We start from the raw sequence: 19,124 nt of genomic DNA on the forward strand, positions 1-19,124 counted from the left end.
CAGGAAATTTCAAAGACAGGTCTGTCTATGTGAGCAGTTTGCCAGTAACTTTCTTCTGTATCCTGCAGGATGTCTTGTAGACTCTTTCATGAAGCAGGAACCCTGAAGGACTGTCTCACCTTTAGGCAAGTTTAGCAATCATTTTTCTATGGGTCCTACATGTCCAGTGAAGCAGTTCAGGCAAGAGCAGTTTCTTGCCCAAATGGCTAACCAACTCCATACGGAGCCTCTTCAATGCCCATCATCCTTTTGAAGTAGCTTGGTGCTGCCAGGAGCAGATGTGTCTCACTGTCATGAAAAGTCCTAAATTTTTAAAACATATAAATGCCATATTTTGAAGGTCTCTGAAAGATTTGGAGAATACCTAACTAACTGAAATATATCTCTATATATCTAGAAAACCTAACTAATACGATTATAATCTTGACTATTATAGATGACTATCTATTAACCTATATTTCTTAACTATACATTACATTTTTAAATGAACTAAACAAACACAATACCTTAATCAAGGTAGAAAAATATACAGATACAGTATAACAAAATTTACCTTAAATTTGTATCAATAAGCCAAGATTCATAACCAAAGCAAATTATTTATCTCTATAGCATATCCCTTTTAAATGTAAACAAACATTTATAAACAATGTTTGGACATATGGGCACAGTTTTTTATCTCCAAATGTTTCCTGCTGTTTATTGGGCAAAGTAATTTTTGAGGGCATTTTTGAGGAATTCATGGTGACATTTCAGGTGTTCTTGGTCCATCAAACCATATTAGCCTGGAATGAATCCACATGTTCTCATCCTTTGTGGAGATGAAAGAACCTCTTTTCCAAAGCACCATATCCTTATACTCAAATTCTGAAGTCAAGATACCTTTGTAAATACATGCTGGTTTTGCTTAGCAGCCCATAAAATGAAATGTCTCTCTGTATTTAGCTCACTCGCAGTCAAAAAATTTAAAGAAAACATAATAATATACATAATCCAGACTCTCTTTGAATTTTCTGTTTTTACATGGCTTATTTTCTTTACTTCTTTTAATCTATGACTATCTGTACTCTGTCTTTTTAAAGACTCTACCCTTCTTTTTTTCTCTTTCAAGCCTAAGTACATTTATCTAACACTATGACTTGTTTGGATTTGCCTTTATTGTATATCTGTAATTATTTTCTGACCAGAAGCTCTTCTTAAAACGCTAAGTGCTTAAGAATCTACGCTGCAACATTACTAGGTCAAATATGGCCTGCATGCCCTGTCCAGTGCAGCATTGTGGAGCCACATGCGCATCTGAGCCATGCACACTGCCCCACTTCCAGGCACACAGTAGGTCCAAGTTGCCATCAAGCAAGCTGCAGCCCTCTGCTCACAAACCCCATCCAAATACTTGGTCTCCCAAAAGAGTCAGAGGTTGTGCTGGCAACACAACCTAGAAAGCCTGCATTTCAAAATGGCATGGCTTTTTTCTGATGCTGCTGCTGAGTCAGGAAAACCACTCTAAAAAGAGCTATGGCATGCTGCCAGCAAACAGCAAGAAGCTGTGTTAAACTCTGTATATTTTTTGTCTAGAATTTCTTTTCAAGCCCTCTCATGTTTTACGTGGATTTAGTTGGCCAGATGAGTGCCAATCTGCTGGAGGAGGGGCTGCTTGTTCATCTCAGTCACCCAGAACCAAGAAACTGTATTCATTAAATCACTGCTTGACCTATTAGCCCTAACTTCTTATTGGCTAACTCTTATATCTTAGTCTAACCCATCTCCATTAATCTGTGCAACACCACAAGGTTGTGGCCTACCAGCAAAGTTTGAACACGTCTAACTCTGGCGGCGGAGGCTCCATGGTGTCTCGCTGACTCCACCCTTCTTTCTCCCAGCATTCAGTCCAGTCCTCCCTGCCTACCTAAGTTCTGCCCTATCCACATCTGCCTCCTGTAATTTCTCCTCAACAATTGTCAATTTCTTTTCCGCTTCAGCTGTTAATTCTCTGGGACTATTCAAGTCTTTATCACCATCTAAGGTTTTGTTTGAACGAATTATAAGATCAGGTGTTATCCCAACAGCCGGTTGTAGACTAGAAATGTCTCCTAATAATCTTTGAAAGTCATTAAGAGTACACAACTGGTGTCTCCTAATTTGTGCCTTTTGTGTTCTAATTTTCTGTAAACCTATTCTGTAACCTAGGTAATTAAGAATCTCCTCTTTGAATCTTTTCAGGAGCTATTTGTAATCCCCATTTAGGCAAGACTTTCTTCTTCAAACATCCTTTCTAAAGTATCTGTATTTGAATAAGATAACAAAATGCCGTCTGTATAATGGTAGATTATAGACTTAGGAAATTGCTTACGTATTATTTCCAATGGCTGACTTAAAAAGTGTTGGCACAGAGTGGGTCTATTGAGCATTCCCTATGGAAGAATAGTCCATTGATATCTCCTAGTAGGCTGATAATTATTCTAAGTAGGCACTGTGAAGGCAAACTTTTCTCTATCCTTTTCTTATAGTAAAGAAACAATCCTTTAAATCATTAACTATGAGAGGCCATCCCTTTGGTAACAGAAAAGGCTGAGAAATTCCAGATTGTAGAGGGCCCATCAGTTGAATAACCTTGTTGATAGCTCTAAGATCTGTCACCATTCTCCATTTTCCAGATTTCTTTTTAACAATAAATACAGGACAATTCCAAGGGCTGGTAGATTCTTCTGTATGTCGAGCATCTAGTTGCTCTTGTACCAGCTATTCTAAAGTCTGCAACTTTTTCTCAGCTAGAGGCCACTGCTTAACTCATATTGATTTCTCAGTCAACCATTTTAAAGGTAGGGCTGTTAGTACCATAGGAGCAAGGAGCCGCTTGTTCATCCCTGTCACCTGGCTAGCTTAGCCCTGAAATAATCTCACAGATACTGTATTAATTAAATCACTGCTTGGCCCATTAGCTCTAGTTTCTTATTGACTAACTCTTACATCTTAGTTTAACCCATCTCCATTAATCTGTGCATCACCATGAAGTCATGACCTACCAGCAAAGTTTCAGCATGTCTACCTCCAGCCCCAGACCCATGGCATCTCCCTTTCTGTCTTCCTTCTCCCAGCATCCAGTTTCGTCTTCCCTGCCTACCTAAGTTCTGCCCTGTCTACAGGCAGTTTCTTTATTCACTAATGGTATTCACAGCATACAGAGGGGACTCCCACATCATGCTAACACCTCACCACAGTTCTAGTGGGAAAGGCAGGTCCATATGAAGAGCAGTGGCAGCCCTAAAGTTTCACAAAGAAGACAGGCACATATGTAGACAAGATGCGCTTTCTGAGTCTTCCCTGTCCCAGAGGGACCCAGCATGGTTTCTAGTCCATGATAGGAACTTTAAAAAGATACTTTTTGAAGGAATAGTGAGAACAGAGCTACAGAACAACAAAATAGTAGCTGTAAGTTAATATTCATTGGATTCTCATCATGTCCTGGGAACTGTGAAAGAAGTTTAACTGGGGCTGGGGATATGGTCCATTGAGGCTCTCAGTTTGGGTTCCCAGAGCCTATGTGCAATAGTTACTTTGTCAGTTTAATACAAATCTAGACATACCTGGGGTGGAGTCTCAACTGAGGAACTGCTTTTGTCAGATTGGCCCACGAGTATGTGGGAGCATTTTCTTGATTGCTGATTGGAGCAGGAGGGCAGGGCAGGTGGTTCTGAGCTGTGTAGGGGGTAGAAAAAGCTGGTAAGCAGTGTCCATTCCTCATTATCTTTGATTATGCTTCTGCATCCAGATTTCTGCCTTGAGTTCCTGCCTTGACTTCCCTTGATGGTGGACTGTAGCACATTAATCCAAATGAACTCTCTTGCTCCCCAAATTGCTTTTGTTCTGTAGCAGTTACTAGAAAGCTAGCTAGAACACTTATTCAAGCTGGACATTTTTATTTACATCTGTTACCTCAGAACTTATATTGGGAAAGGAAAGACAGAGAGAGGAAAATTCTGGGAAGTTTACAGGCTAGCCAGTCTGGAGATTTCAGTGGATGACTAGAGAGCCTGTCTCAAACAAGGTATAAGATGAGGCCTGACACCAAGACTGACTTCTGACCTCCAGATACATACATATAAGAGCCTACATATGTACACACACACATACACACACACAAACAAATGCACACATGCGTGTATGCACAACAAATATTTTTTTTAAAAGAAAGATGCTTTAGTTGTTAACAAACTTATGAAGAAAAATTAAATCTCTATTCTTGGCGTATCAAAAATAAGTAGCAACTAGATTTAAAAACTAGCTGCAAAATACAAATCCATTTAAAATCTCTTTTATGCAAACAGAAAGATGAGAAGGACCTTGAGGAGAATGGATTGAAGATGAGCGTGAATTGGGTGAGAGATTTCACAGGACAAGCCATGGCGGGAGAGCTAGTCAGTGGACTGGTTTCTGACCTTGGCTTGTCTGATTCCAGACATGTGCCCTTTAATGCCAGGCTACCGTGCAAATAGAAAGGCCAGAACCATAGTGTAGAACTCTAATAATGTCGCTGATGGCTTGTGGAGGAAAGTTCACAGTGTAAAAGAAAAGGCGCGCCTTCCTAATACCACTGGACATTTTGTTATTTGGTAGAAAAAAATTAAATTTCCATCCTATTGTATCAGAAATAAATTGCAGCTAGATTAAAAAGCTGCCTGCAAAATATAAACCCATTTAAAATCTCTCTTATGTGGACAGAAGGTGAGAAGGACCTTGTGTAAAACGCACAGACGGTGATGAGTGAATTTCACCTTTCTTTGTAGATTTTTAGTCTTTCTATGATATAGCTTCATAACTTTGAAACCAAGAAATATGCAATAAGTCCATTTTTCTGATTCCCCTTCTCTTCACTTCTTCTGTCTGTATATTTGTGTGCCTATGTATATGTGCAGGTGCACTTGTGTGTGTGTGTGTGTGTGTGTGTGTGTGTGTGTGTGTATGTAGTGCATGTCACATGTGTATGTGTGCATGTAAAGGCCAAAGGTCAACCTTGGTGCCATTTCTCAGGTGTCCTCCCTCCATCTTGTTTTTTGAAACATGGCATTCCTGGGTTATGTTAGGTTGCTGGCTCAGAGCGGCCACTGACTTCACTGTGGTGGGATTACAAGTGTGAGCCACCACAAGTGGCTTTTTAATGTGGGTTCTGGGGCTCAGACTCAGGTCTCCACGCCCCCATGGCAGGTTCTAGCCCTACAAAACCATCTCACCAACTCTGCACATTTTGCCCTGTTCCTCTGTCTCTTCGCTCCCATTTCTATTCAGGCCACCACTTCCTTCCTCCTCCTCGTTCCTGTCCCAGGATGAGCAAGGACCCCTCTCCCACGCAGTGCCACCCAAAGCCAGGCTGCCTCCGAGTATTTCAGACCCTGAGGTTCTCCCAGCTCTGACTTCAGTAGCAGCAGGGAAGTTCCCGCTCAACGGTGTTGCCTCGTCCATTTTCAGTCCTCGGTGTGAACTCCCCAGGGTCTCTTAGCTAGAGACTTCTTAAATTTTTTCTGGCACTTTCATTGTAATATTTACATCTCAGATAAAATGCCAAAGCCCTGAAACTCTCCCAGAATATGCATAATATAGTTAAAATGCATCCCCAAAATTTAAAGGTTAAATGGTTTTCTCAGTGATGGAGATGGAACCTATCCCATAGGCTGGGGTCAGGGACTGAATGACAGTTAGTGATCTGAGCATCAGCGTTCATCTGATAGGGACTGCAATGTGACTACTTCCTGCTTCACACTCCTGTTGTCATGACTGCCTAGCAATGATGGGCTGTACCCCAAACTGTAACTGCAGCATCATGGGCTGTACCCCAAACGGTGACTGTATGTGTGTTTGCATGTTCATGTATGATGCAGGCATATGGAATTCAGAGGACAGCCTTTGGTTTTATTTTTTAGGTGCCTTTCACTTTTTATTTGAAACAAGGTCTTTCACTGGCCTGGAACTTCACCGAATAGGTCAGGCGAACCTACCATGTGCCTCCGTCTCCCATCTCACCGCTGCTGGGAGGCCAAGTGTTCCTGGCTTTTGACTCAGATTCTGGGACAGGAGCTCACATCCTATGCTTGCGAGTCAAGTATTTCCTGAGCTGTCTTGTCAGCTACCCTTTGCTGTGGATTGTCTTGACTGACTTTTTGACTCTTTATCTGCAGAGTTAGAACTTTTTGGCCTCTAGGTGGATGTGGTCAGACTCCAAAGTCTTCCCATATTATTGGGAGTCAGTCATTGGCAGCTGACATTCTCCAGTTGTGATGTCTTTGTCTTCTGTCGATTCACATTTCCTGACCTGGCCTTTATCCCACATGCACAGGGTTGGAGGACACCTGTCTGCTGCTTGCAGACAGCAGGGCATCTGAGAAGAGGTTGCTGTCTCTTTCTTCCTGGGGAGTGAGCCATTGGACTGGATTTCTCTTAGGCGCTCAAGGCAGACAGAGCCTTAGATGGCCAGTTTTACAGTTCTTGACTCAAAACTTCCTTTGACTTTTCAGTTTTAGGCACATATATTCATGTTTTATTTAATTTTATTTTTACTTTTTTGGAGACAGAGTATCATATACCACAGGTTGGCCTCAAACTGCCAGTGTAGCTAAGGACGACCTTGAACTTTTGATCCTCTATGTCCACCTCTTGACTGCGAGACCACAGGTGTGTATTACTGTACCTAACTTGTGTGGTGCTGGGAATTAACCATGCTAGGTAAGCACTCTGCTGACTGAACCACACACAGAGCATATTATTCCTACATTAAACCAAATCACTATGAAAGTTTAAGCAGAAAGAATAAGCAGTTGGCCCGAGAGCTCTTTTTGTACACATTGAGTTCTCGGGCCTGAGGGATGTTATAACAAGTTGGTCCTGGCCAGTGAAGCATTCTATTACAGTTCACCTGGTCGTGGTGGTACTGGCTAACTGATTTCATGAAAAGGAGATATAGACATGACTATTAGCATCTAAAAGGGGGCCTCAGGAGGTCACGCAGTCTGGGAGATAATTCTGTGGCTCTATGAAGATGATTCTTGCTTGGCAAGAGGAAAAAGTGATTCTTAGAATCCGTGTAAAGTGTTGAAGGACTCCAAGACTTAAAAACTATCCACTTCACCAATGCCAACAAAAAAAGTCATGGTCTTTACTATTACCTTCAACCCAATGTAGAGTTGATTTCTTTCTTTATTTCTTCAGAGCATTCCTGTCTGCAGCTTTATAAGAATAACAATGATGAAGCTGGGTTTACTGTTTAGATCACTTTCTGGAAACACATGTACTTTCTAAGGCAGCGTGATGTTCATTTTGAGATGAATAAAAGCTAGTTTCCCTAAAGTCAAAATTATTGTAATTGTCTAAAGTGGTGTTACTTCTTTCTCCCAAGCTATTCTGGAGACCGAGTGTGGGTAACAGGACAGACTTCAAGGAGACACCCCACTGTGAACAGCTAAGAAACATCTGTCTATGCTTGGAGATCAACTGCTAAAAATACCTCCATATGCTGAGGCCAGCCACCCATGTTGGGGACTTGTCAGACCTGTCTTCAACAACAGACATGTGACAAAGTCCCAAGTGGTCCAGGAACAAGGAACCAAAGGGAACCAAGAGTTCTAGAACCCCCAAATGGATAGGAGGCAGTATGTGACTATTTGATCTTAGGCATTTTTTCTTTCAACTGAGTAACCCCTTGCTCCTTCCTAAGGTTGAGAGGATGCACCCATGTATATACTGGGAACTAAACAGCATCACACAGCTTTTTATAAACAGCAACATTTTCAGATGGGATCACACTGGCCAGTGAGCTGTTTACTACCTGAATACTGTACTTAGCAACTTGAACAAAGGATTTCATTTAAATCAACCTCCACCCAAAGCAGCAGGAGCTTGAGGTACCTCAGTCTTGTAGCCTTCACACAAATCTAGACATACCTGGGAAGGGGGACCCTCAATCGAGGTATTCCCTTTAATCAGATTGGTTTGTGGGCACGTCTGTGGGTATGTCGTTTTCATGATTGTTGATTGATTTGGAAGGACCAGCCCACTGTGAGCAGAGCCATTCCCAGACATGTGGGCTTAGGATGTAGAAAAGAGGGAGCTGAACAAGCCAGAGGAAGCAACCCAGTGAGTAGAGTTCCTCCATGGTCTCTACTTGAGTTCCCACCCATGGCCCTGTCTCAAGCTCCTACCCTGGCTTCCCGTGATGACAGACTGCAACTTGTAAGCCAAATAAACCCTTTACTCCCTCCAAGTTGACTTTGGTCAGTGTTTTATCACAGAAACAGAACACAGACTGGGACAGAAGTTGCCACCAGAAGATGCCAGGACCATGGGACAACTGCCAAGGTCAGTGGCAAGTGTGGAGTAGGTAGAGCCTTAGCCTACAAGACAAATGACTTTCACATCCCTTCATTGAATTGTAGGTGCATATGAATTTTAGCTCCCAACACTTGTAATGAGCAGTTTTACCTTTAGCTGGTGCAGTCAGAGGGTAATAGCATATCATGGTTCTAATCTGCTTCTCCCTAATGGCCAGTGCCATGGAACAACTTAGCATTTGTCATGTGATTTTATGTATATATGTGTGTGTGTGTGTGTGTGCATATATGAAACTTTAAAAAAGATTAGAATATACTTACAACATTTCTCCTTCCATATCCTCCTTCCAAATCTTCCCATACTCTCTTCTTTTCTTTTCTTTCAAATTCATGGCCTCTTTTCTTCATTGTTATTGTATGCATGTATGTACATACAGATATTCCTAAATATAACCTGCTCAGTCTAATAGATGTTTTTAATATGTGTTCACTAATTGTTTTGCTTACTTAAGAAAGCATAATTTTATTATTTCAGTCTTTAATTTTATTATTATTATTAGTAGTAGTAGTAGTAGTAGTAGTAGTGAAGTAGCAGTGTATGTAGGATGTGTATGTGTGTATGGTGGGTATGCACATGCTCCTCTGTGTGTGGAGGTTCAATCAGGTCTCTCATCTCTTTAATGGATCCCAGGGAGTGACTCTCAGGTCATCAGGTTTGCATTGTATTGCCAGTATCTGTGGAGTCATCTTTCCAGCCCTTAGCTTTGAGTTTTTAGGGTTCTTTAAATTATCTGGACATGGTCCTTATTAGTTTTCTGTCTCACAAATACTGTGCCCCAGTTTGTGGCTCTGTTCTCATTTCCTTAATGATGTCATAACACTTTAGACTGGCAAAGGACAATATGTTTTTCCTGAATCTTGCTTTTGATGAAGAAACTCAAAGTTGTGAAGATTTCATTCTGTTTTCTTTCTTTCCTCTCTTGAGAAATTTCATAGCTGTATGTTTTATGCCTAAGCTTGCAATCTGTTTTGATCTTTTGGTGTATAGTCATGTGAGGCATGAAACAGTTAAAAATAACTTTCCTGTTTTAAGTTATACATATGTATGTATGTCTATGTGTAGGGATGTGCATGTGAGGGCAGGTGTCTGCAGAGGTCAGAGGCATGGCATATCCTAGAACTGGAGTTGCAGGTGATTGTAAGTTGCCTGGTGTGGGTGCTGGGAATTGAACTCAGGTCCTCTGAAAAAGCAGTATGTTTTCTTAACGACTGCCTATTTCCTATAAATATTAATTAAGAGAGGTTGATTGACAATCGAATCTGCTGCAAGTTATTTCATTTTCTGAGCCCGGTTATATATATGGATCTATCTGCTTTTCCTTGAAATTCTATCAAATTTTGTTTTTTATATTCTGAAGCAAACCTAAAAATTTGTTGAAGTGCTGAAAGATTCATACTGTTATGTCCTCTTGATGGACTTCCCCCAGTATGAGATGAGCGTTATTCACTGCAACATGCTTTGCTCTACATACTGTTTAACCAGCACGGTCAGCCCAGCTCTTTTCTGGCTGGTGTAACATGGCACATCCTTCTCTCTGCGTCATCATGCTATGTATTTTCACCCTAATTATTTTTGACCAGGGTTGGTATGGTGCATTTTTCTTCATAGCCTCTTTTCATCAGAGTTAGCATGACATTTTCTCTAACTTAATGTTTTAAGTCTATTACTTATGGCCAGAAATGTAATCTGAGCACCAGGCATTGAGAATTTTACCTTTCTGGGTGTTGGGAATTTCTATTTCTGTGTGTTCTCCAGCCTCTGCTCCCTCTACTCTTTCCACATGGTTCTTTCCCTTCAACTGAAATAGTACTTGGTAGGGCACTTGGGAGTTTCCTCTGCATTCCTAAATGTATGACACTTTTCTCCCCTGATTTAAAGATTTTTTTCCTTGTGTTTAGATTTTAACACAATGTATGAATTAGAAATCTATATTTAATAATAGTAATAATGATAATGATAATTAATATTGATGATGATTATTATTATGTTAAGAATGTCGTGTTATTCTAAGAGGGTTTTCACTATGTAGTCCAGGATGGCCTTGAACTCACAACCTTCCCGATTCAGCCTCGTAAGTGCTGGAATTTCAGAAGGGCACCACCCTGGCCAGGTCTCTGAATGTTATTTTCATTGGACTTTCCATACCTTGGGTTTGCTGAGCATCTGCAAATTTATGCTCTCCATTAATTTTGAAAAGTTCTAACGTCAGCTCTTTTCAGCTTCGTATTTGAAGCCATTTTTTCACTTTGTCATGGTTGAATCTCCAAAATACCAACGTGTTGAAGCTTGATTCCTAAGCAGCAGCCCTCCTGGGAGGGGCAAAATCTTTAGGGACTGATCTCTTGTAGAGGGAAGTCATGTTCTTCATGGGGACTTGGGGCCTAAACCCCTCCTGTCTCTCTTTGCTCCTGGGCTATATAAGGGCGTAAGAGGTCCATTTCTTCCTTCCTGCCTTCCTCATGTGATATTCTGCCTCACTAAAAGCAGCAGGCTTGAACAACCATAAACTGAAACGTTTGAAGTAGTGAGCCAAACTCTATCTTTCCATCTCAGTTGACTTTCTGAAGTACTTCATCCACAGAGGGCCAGCACACACCCCTTCCTTCCCAAGATGCCAGTGAAAATACGCCGTAGCGTGGGACATTGTCTCATCCCTCCCTGACAGTATATGAAGAGATTCCCCCTTTCCGTTGGCTTCATTTTGTTTGGATGTTTCCTTTTCTACACAGAGTCTCTCTAGCTTGAGGTGGCCTCTTCTAATTCATGACCTTCCTGTTCTGCTCTCTCAAGTGCTCAGACCACACGGCTTGTTGTCAGTCCAGCTGTCGTTGACTTGAGGAGACCCCATGCCTGGCACTTGTCTGCGGTTATGGAGAACTCATATTTTGCTCTTTTGGCTGATTTCTCTGTCAGTAGGTATCTAAAATGTATCCATTCTTATCCACTTTTTTCAGAGACCTTCACACATGTCCTTCACTTTTTGTTAACTGTGAAGTTGTATGCTATAATTCACTTACCGAAGAGCTGGATAGGCCTTCAGTTTTGATATATTCTGCTCTTCCAAATACTCGCACGCATAAATTTATCTTATTATTATTGCGTTTGTTGCTGTTATTGCATTCCAGGCTCATTTTCCATTGGATTTGTGCTTACAGTGGCTCTCAGCAGAGCTGTTCCATTCCCCACCTCTCTGTGTAGTCATTTGGCAGTGCCCACTCACCCGGTTCCATCTGACTCACCCCTGGCCCTGCAGTCTCCCTGGTTAGGTCACAGAGAGTTAGAGTGGCTCATTGGCGAAGCACAGTCTTCAGCTCCATCTTTCCACCCTCCTATGGGGTCACTCTGGGTCACTGTGAAGCCACTGCTGCAGCCAGACTCTACCCCTGGATGGAGTCCCGATTAGAGATTATTTATTTCCTGATAAGCCTTTCATATCTGTGACATTTATTTTCAAGGAAATTGGTTTCCTGCTTGATGTCTGAGGAGGTATTTGCCAAGATTCAGTCTCACCAAAAATAATGATGCAGATGACAATGGCAGCCGCCGTCCGCCAGGTGCTTTGCTACTTTCCCTCTAATCCTCCCTGCACTCCCGCATGGCAAATATTATCTCTGTCTTGCAGCTATACTTTATTTATACCGCACTACATTCTAGGACAGTTTATCGAAGGCTTTATGAGGATTCACACAGCATACCCTAGGAGCAAAAGGTAAGGTGGAGAAAGCGTTTTTTAATAAGCTGTGCGGAAACAGCCTCGCAGGGAGTGAAAAGTCTTGCCAGCACCCTCAGATGTGCTAAATGGCAGGACTGTGACTTGAACCTGGCTCCCTCTGGCAGCTAAGAGCTCTGACCTTTGTGCTAAGCCAGAGCTGCAGGCTGGACCGTGGAGGCAGAATTCAGCAGGCACAGGCAGTCCGAAGGTGGACCTAGGAATGCCGGGGCAGAGCCTAGTGTCACCCTAACAGTAGTGAGCATAGCTGGGCCTGGGCAAACTATGCTTGACCCCTGTCAGGCACGGATGGGACTCGGAACAGCTGAGAGTCACTCTCAGCACTGTGACTTCCTGGAACCAAAGAGCAAGGCCATTCTGTGTGAAGCCATCTGCTGTGGGCAAGGCAAGCCCTGGCTTCTGTAAGATGCCTGCTGTGCAGCAGCCTGCCCGCCCTTGCCCCAGGGAGTTCTTTGTGTGGTGAGGAGGTGGGTTTAAAGGAAAGAAGTACACACAAGTGAACTAACGAAGTGCTCCACAGGGAGAGAACTGGATATGTGCAGATCATCCTGGGACTGGTTTGGGTGGGAGCAGAGGCCAGGAGAAGACACTGCAGAAGTTTCAATGCCAGGCGTTCTCTTAGTTGGCGCCTGCTGTTTATGCTTTCGTATCATCCCCTGTTTGATAACTGAACCCTGTTTTTATTGGAGAAATACAGTTGGATTTTCTTTGGACCACCATCTCCCAAGTAGTAACGTGGAGATTTCTTATTAATTATGAAAGCTTGGTCTTAGCTTAGGCTTGTCCTACTAGCTCTTAAAACTTAAATGAGTCTATTTATTTTAATCTATGTTCTGCTACGTGGTTTGTTACCTCTACTCAGTACCCTGCGGCCCGCTTCCTCCTTGTCTGCCTGGTGAATCTCTAAGTCCCTCTCTATCCTTCCCTGGTCCTCTCTCTGTCTTCCTGGCTCTCCCATCTCCTCTATGGTTAATTCATGCCAACTGGTCACTGACTCTGTTCCTTGATCCAAGGCTAATTTTATTAACACAGTCTCAGAGTTCCATAGTTCCATAGTTCCAACATCCAGCAAGAGAGAAGTCTTGTCCATGAAGGTGGTTTCCTAGTCTCTGGGGTAGGAATTCACATTCCCACAGTCATGGGCCCCAGTGGTGATTCAGAGGTCAGCGCAAGGCTCAGGACACCCTAGGCCCTTTCTGGAACCTTTTCTCCAGAGTGTTTGGTCGGGATCTTGGCTTCCTAGAGGTTCTACTTCCAGCCATAGGAACCCACAGCTTTTGAGTGTGCCTGAACTCACACGGAGGGAGACTGAACACAGGTTTAGCTGGTGGGAGTCATGAAGTCTTTGGGGAAGGAGGTATGGCAACTGGAGGCCAGACATTGGAGGTGGTTTACAGTGCAGCTCACTTCTGGATAGAGTGTCCCGTGGAGAGCTGGGTCAGATGGTAATGCTATGTTTGAGGAATCTCCATACTGACTCCCACAGAGACTCTACCAGCTTCCGTTCCCCCCATCAGTGTATAGCCCACTGTCAACCCTGTCTCAGTATCTGTTTCCTTGACAATAGCCATTCTGACCGGGATGGGATGAATTCTTGGTATATTTTTGGAATAACTGCTCTTTCAGGCCGCTCTGATCTTGACACCATGTCACAGCTTCTCCAGGAAGTGAATACAGCTGGTGGTCACCCTAGATCCTTGTCCCGGATGAGGTCCTCAGGGTTTCTAAGTGGTCTTCAACAGGACAGAGCTCCATCTAGCTACGAGGACCTGAGACAAGAACGACTCATCTCTTATCCTCGCCATCCACTGCCTCACTGAGTTTGAGCTTCGATTTGCTGTTCAGTGCTGAAGGAACCTTTAAGAGGTGGCTGAGTGCTGTGTGGTGCCCAATTACTGGTGTTTAGAAACTCCACTGGCAAGCGTAGGGCGGGGAAATAGTCTCTGGGAGAGCCATCAAAGCTCCTCCCCCGACACCCTGCTTTCTAATTCATCATCCATCCCTGCACAGAGGATACAGCAGGGTGCCCAGTGGTGAGACACCTTTCTCTCAGTTTTCAGGCTTCTTCTCTCAGTCTGCTGGCTCCTTTAGGTAACTCCCAATTACTGGGTAATGCTCATTACCTCTGCTCGCTGACAATGAGCAGCTGTCAAGCTTGTCTTACAAAACAAGCAAACCTCCCAGCCCCATTACTGGTGCTCAGGATCAGAGCTCTAAGGAGAAAGAAACCACACCACTGTGCATGGCTGTGGAGATTCCTCTCTGGAGCAATGTTCTCTCCGCTTGCTGTTCTGGCAGGTGGAGGCAGGAATGGGGAGCCGGGCGGAAGTAGGCCTTTGGAGTCTGCCTCCTAGCAGTTCCTGTCATCTTTGGGGATGAGGATTCTTTTCACAACGCGTTTTGGAATTCCTGTGTAGTCTGTACCTGTGAAGTGATGAGGAACGGAGGGGAGGAGGGGGAGGCATGCTTTCAACACATCTTATCAATTAACTGCAATCAGATGAGAGACGGTCGGATGGAGAATCTAAATACTGGGTGGGGAAACGAGGGTTCCCTAGATGTACACATAATGTCAAGCACGCTGCATGTGGGAACTCAATAGGTCCATCTGCACGTCTTTCTCTTCCTCCGTTCTTCATGGCTCCTTCTCCTTCTATCCCTTTTCTACTTTTAATTCCCCAGGTTGCCTGTGAAATAAAACTGCAAAATAAAACTGTGCTGTAAAATATACCCATGAAATGCACCAACTAAATCTGTGTCCAGCCTCAATGTGAAGAGATCCGGTGATGGGGAACTTGCTTCTCCTCATTCCATTGCAGTTCAACATGGCAAAGAGAAAATTAACTTCTATTTTTTAAGTGTGTGTGTGTGTGTGTGTGTGTGTGTGTGTGTGTGTGAGAGAGAGAGAGAGAGAGAGAGAGAGAGAGAGAGAGAGAGAGCATACCACCGTGAGTGAGCCCATGGAGGTCAGAGGACAACTTATTGGAGTTGGCTCTCTGCTTCCACCATGTCATTCGTGGGGATTGAACACAGATCATCAGACTTGGCAGCAATCGTCCTTAACTGGTGAGTCACTTCACCCTACCTCCACCCCAACAACCTTTTAAACAGGATGCTTCACATTCTCATCTACTCATGGTCTTCAGTGTCCTCTCCAAGTCTCACGGGAGTGCCCCCCAGATGTCTGAAGAATGCTCAGAAACCAACAGTCTATCATTTGAGACAGGATCTCATGTAGCCCAGGCTGACTCTGAACTTACTATGTAGCTTAGGTTGACCTTGAACTCGCAATTCTCCTGTCTCTACCTATCAAGTACTCCATGTAGCCTATTTATTGAACTAAAAGAACAATGAAATTTCCTTAGTCTATCCACCTGTCACCTACAACAATTACAGCAATGCCTATCTCTTCTGAAATGGTTGCCTTGAGTTCAAGAGGGTGATCACATCAGTGGGATATGGGCTGGGAATAGCTCCTCTTTTCTTTTGGGCAAGACACCTTTGTTGATGCAGCCTAAAACAACAGAGTGCTTGGACATCTTTTCTGTTTTAGTGTTTGGTGGCAGCCACTTTCACTGCCAGCTCATGTTTAGCTCAGTGTTGGGTGAAACTCACAAGTCAGAGTCTGCAAAGTCAAACACTGTCAGATGCCAGACGACGACAGCAGTTGGGGGAGGCCTGCTGTCACTCAAAGGTTCATGTTCTTTTTGGGTGAGCAGTGGCTCCCGACTCTAGCAGATCCATTGCTATGCTGAGTATAGGTTCGATATTAAAAACCAGAGGCACACACGTGCACAACCAGGCTTACAACTTTTGCGTTTTAAAAAGAAACAACTGATGTTCTCGCAATGTTAGGTACACATTGCAGTGGGTTCTAGTGCAAAGCTAAGAAACAGTCAGGGCACTGGGACCCCTTCTGGAAGGACAGAGAGTTAATCTGCGAGCAAGTGGTGGGCAGAGGGTGGCACTAGTTTCTGGGAAAGGCTTGTGCTGCAAGGCCCAGATACTTTGTTCCCTGATGTCATTTATGTAAATTATCATGGGACGGGGTGTTAGGCTCAGTCCTGATTGCTCCAGACTTTTGTCATCTTACATGTTATAATTGAAGAATTTTGGTGTCTGTCTGTCTGTCTCTCTTCTTCTCTCTGTGTGTATGTGCACATATGGGTCAACTGTGGGTATCATTCATCAGGAACTAACCACCCTGGTTTTATTTTTTTTAACTTATTATTATTATTGTTATTGCTTTGGTACTCACAATCTTCCTGCCTTAGCCTGCGGAATGCTGGGATTACAGGTGTGCAGCACCACATCTGGTGGTAAGTGCACATGACAGTTACTGTTTCAACACGGGAGAGATCACAAGATCCATGGCATACATAGGGAATATAAAGTATCTACCCATGTCTGGCTCTTGATATGTATCTTACTGGATAAGTGGAAGCTGAGGTCACAGCATATATAGATTATTGCTCAGCCCACAGGCAAGCCTTTGTCCTCTCTTTGTAGCATAACGTGTTACAAAAGAAACTGCCAGTGAATCCCTGTGGTCCTGTCTCCACGCTCTTCTGGCTTTCCTCAGACAGTTGTTCCAGGCAAGAAGTGCTTCCCCTGAGCAGATCTGACTTGATGAAGTTATCATTTCTCAGGGCAGAGCAAAGCTTTCTATTGACTGTCACTCTGGGGAAAGCCACTGGCTGACACTTCTCCATCACGAGTTTGCTTCTAGTTTTCTTAAATGACAGCTTCCAGAAGAGTGCCTCCTTGTAGGGTGTCTTCTATAACCTCAGCTGGCAGCTGGCCACCCAACTGGGTCCCTGGGTTGTAAAATCCAGCTTTTGTGTGGAAAGAGAGGGTTATAATCCTCTTCATAAACATCAGGCCTTTCCTTAAAGTATTAATTGTTAGACACAAATGGTTGCCAAGGCTGTTAGATATGGACAGGGACTGGAAGAAGAATTCATCCTTGGAGACACAGATGGAGACAAGGTGGGTCCATTCCACCTTGACCAAAGGTCAGAGAATTCAAGTCTATTTTGCTCCTTCAAGGATATGACAGGAGATTTGACCCAGGGAGTGGCTGCCGACAGGATGCTTGGTCTAAGCTGTGGTTGTTGCATGTCCTGCCTAAGCAACAGACTACTTAACTCAGGATATGGTTGCTCAATGCTTCAGGTATTGAAGCAGGTAATTTCTCTGTTCTTTGTATCATGCTAAAGCAGTCTTTTGCCTTCTTCCCCCGTCCTTTGGATTGGGGTATATAAGTGTATGGAAAATAAATGTGAGCCAATTCAGTATTCACTGGATTGCCCTCCCGGTTCTATTTTGTGTCTCTGTTCCTTTTACTTAGTATCCCTGTTCTTCCTGCCTACTATTTTTAATCCTCATGCCCCTACCCTGGAGCAGTGAACCCTGTTGAAGCTGTGGGACCCCAACAGCTGATTCCCCAAAATGGGACCCCAACAGACACACAGCCTCATTCCCCTCCTGCCATTCTACTTCACCCCAGGGCTGTGTCCTTTGTTTACCGTAGTGGATGAATCTTGCTGTCCCTCCAGTATTGACCTGTGACTGTTGTGTGCAGTTCTCGCTTCCTTGGCCGGGATGTCTCAACCACCAGTTCAGCCTGAGATGGAAATGCTTAGTAACTGGGTTGAGTGGGGCACAGAAGAGATACACACTCAAAACAGTTAAATCCATAGCAAATTGTCTCTCAACTAATAAGAATTCAACAGGAAATGCCTCAAAAGTTGCTACTACTACTCAGCATTTTGTCATTTTTATTTTGGCGGGGAGTATGCTTCCCACTCGTCAGAGCTACGATGGCTGCTTTCCTTGTGTCAACCTCCAAAGTAGGTAGCGGTGGGAGGATGGCTGGTGGGTGGACAGCCGCTAAAGTCTGGGTGGGGGGTTCACTATCATTATCCCAGCCATCGATGTTTGGCCCCTCCTAAAGTGGGGCTGCACACTCTGGGATGCCATCATCTCAGAAGCAACAAGTGATTTGTCTAGTGATAACAGACTGCATGGGCTCGGGTTCCCTAACCTTATTACCTGTGTTTCTTCTACCGCTATCCAGAGGGGAGGTTTTCAGTTCTGGCCCCCTGGCATTCTGGACAGTGTTTTCTGGAGGTGGTTAGACCAAGTGCTGGAGAACGCTCAGCAGCTGACTTGGTCTCTTCCCAGTGTCAATCAAACATGCCCAGCATTCAAACACTGCCCAAATTCCTGTGATTGACAGCCCTTGCTCTCCAGGAGATGCTTTGTGACTCTCAAGAAGGGTCAGTATTGTAGTCAGATTTTTCTTTGGGCCTCCAGATCACAGTCACATTGAGACTTCTTATTAACTATGAAAGCTTGGCCTATGACTTAGGCTTGTTCCTAACTAGCTCTTATTTCTTAGGTTAACCCATTTGCATTAATCTATATTCTATTACGTGTCATTACTTCTCTTCCATCTCACACCTCCTGTTTCCTCTCCGTGTCTTCTGTGTGCACCTCGATTTCTCCTCCTCTTCCCCTCTCTCCCCTCTAACTTCACTTATACCTCCTGCCTAGCTATTGGTCATTCATCTTTTTATTATGCCAATCACAGCAAATACATTTTCACATAATGTACAAATGTCCCACAACACAGCATGAAGCCAGCGAGTCCCGAGCTTTTAGCATGGTGATTATTATATTCTGTGCTCTGGTACGGAGCTTTCACAATTCCTGCTCTGCTTTGGTATAACTGGTGTGTGGGGAGGGAGGGCAGAAGCTGAGCAGATCACAAAGGAGTCTACTCATCGATAACAAAACAATAATTATTTATTATGCCCCCCCCAGTAAAGCAGCTGAGAGTTGTGTTTTATAAGCCAACTTTGTTCTTGTTTTTTCAGGTCAGGGTTTCATGGAACTCAGGCTGGTCTCGAACTTGAGATGTAGCAAATATGACTTTGAGCATCTGATCCTCTTTCTCTGCCTCCTGAGTGCTGACATTACATGTGTGTGCTACCATGCCTGGTTTGATTTGGTG

This window comes from Myodes glareolus, chromosome 9 (genome assembly GCF_982192425.1).
Source record: "Myodes glareolus chromosome 9, mMyoGla1.1, whole genome shotgun sequence".
Lineage (NCBI taxonomy): Eukaryota > Metazoa > Chordata > Mammalia > Rodentia > Cricetidae > Myodes > Myodes glareolus.